Here is a 1,977-nt window from a genome sequence, read left to right as displayed (position 1 = left end):
ATATATATATATGTATGTATGTATGTATGTATGCATATATATATATATATATATATATATACATATATATGCATATATACGCGGGATGTGTGTGGTGTAGTTAAATATATAAAGGACATTAAAAAATACCTAAAGGAATATGAACGCCCATATCTCTCTCTCTCTATATATATATATATATGTTATGCGTGCATGTATATGTACGCGCCTATGTTTTTGCGTCTAGCAAAGAAAATCTATCGAAAGATATTACATATGCATCAATGAAATTATACTTACATCCTTTTACTGTTGTTTGATGTTTATGAAATTTTGGAGTTGCGAGATGGAATATCACGTTTTGGGGAGGAGGAGATTTCATACTTTATGGCTTAAGATCCTTACAACTAGTAGATACAGACGTTGTTGTTTTGGGTTGGGGTGTTTTTGTTTAGCCTTGTTTTCTTTTTACATAAATCATCGCTTTTTCTCGTTAAGGAATTTTGCTGTTGCTCTTATTATTGTTGCTGTTGTTTACTCGAGCTACAATATCCAAGGTAATTTGAAACAATATCAATAAAAGAGTCAGGAGTTCTTTATATACGAAAAAAAAAAACAGATGTTGGTTTTTGATGATGAATTATTTTTGTGAGGAATTATATAAATTTCTCTGTCAATGGTGTCTGTAAACCGGTTTCAAATTAAAGCATTAAAAAATTCTTTCAGTAATTACATGAGGGAAAAGCAAATGAACGATAAACTTTTGTCACATATCCCGATATCTACGTTATCCAAAATATATGCACGGTTAATCCGGCATTCATACTTGTTCATCTGCGTCTCCTGATGTGTTTATTCTGTATGAAAAGCAGGCTGTCCAATTTTCCGACCTGGATATGATGTACTCTTTGCCCTTCATCAGGATCTAATCACCCTAAAAGACTTCCCGAGACGTGGCTACTCTTCCTGCGACTAAGCCACGCAAATGTAATCATAAATAACAAGCAGCAGGATGGTAGCAAATGGAATACTTTTGATCTGCATGGTATAATTTGAAGAAGTTATCCGTGGAATGCCCTTGTAAAGAGTCTTTTTGATTTGTAATCAATGAAAAGAGGCGACAAAAATTTATACAAATTTTTATATATGTATGTTCGTATATGTATGCGTGTCTATAGGGAGAGAGTCTTATTTAGAAGGTCAGCATTAAAAGCCATTTTTAAAATTTGTGCTGAAACAATAACCCCTGTTTTAAATGCTAACTTAACCTTAAGCATGCCCTTAACCAGTGGCACGTGTTATAAATTGTACTAAATTTATTAAATAATAATGTGTGGTGAACAAGACCCTTTACTTATCGTTTACTGTTGTTGTTTAAAATAAGAGAGTATGATTATAAAGATAATTAGCACTAACTATTCGCTGTTTGAGTCAATCCATCGAGACTCGATTGTGAGTTAAAATAGCGGAAATGAAGCACATTTTTGGCCGAAGGTTGGCCACAGTCATTTGCAACCAATCATTCATCAATTGGATTTCGATCATTTACTTCCCAATGGAATCTCGATAGGCCACTCGATGAGCTTGATATCGCATCCAAATTCCTTTATGGTCATACCATCGTATCTTAAATAACAACACTTAAATAATCTAATACAATCGCATGCTCCATATTAGATCAAAGCAGTAATAGTAATTAATACAAAAAAGATCAAAGGTTCCGTTCTCTCCACTGCGTGGTATCAAAGATCCCGTCGTTTCCGTCTAGAGTTAAATTCTCGTACTATACTAGGTTAGGGTCAAAGGCTCACAACTTTTCAACACTCTGCTAGACAACCTCAGAGAACTGTGAGATGTAGATGTGACTGTTTTCAAAGAACATTTGAAAAATTTTATCGTAGGTGTCAATCATATGAAACTATATCGCGGCCAGAAACACAAAGGAAAACGATTCCATCCTACTCGCTACTTCATCAGACAGTTTCATAAAGGAAGCTG

General features: G+C 34.1%; 1 long non-coding RNA gene across 1 annotated transcript in view; it reads right to left on the bottom strand.

Annotated features, from left to right (window-relative positions):
- The window catches only part of LOC106880046 (uncharacterized), a 65,120-nt gene that overhangs the window by 61,914 nt on the left and 1,229 nt on the right, over positions 1–1,977 (bottom strand). The window contains exon 2 of the long non-coding RNA XR_001410699.2: positions 280–522. This is a non-coding gene — a long non-coding RNA (uncharacterized LOC106880046). The remainder of the gene's footprint in view (positions 1–279; positions 523–1,977) is intronic.

This window comes from Octopus bimaculoides, chromosome 22, assembly GCF_001194135.2.
Source record: "Octopus bimaculoides isolate UCB-OBI-ISO-001 chromosome 22, ASM119413v2, whole genome shotgun sequence".
In the NCBI taxonomy this organism is placed as follows: Eukaryota; Metazoa; Mollusca; class Cephalopoda; order Octopoda; family Octopodidae; genus Octopus; species Octopus bimaculoides.
The sequence above is the reverse complement of the archived record's forward strand: the minus strand, read 5'-3'. Positions and strand labels throughout refer to the sequence as shown.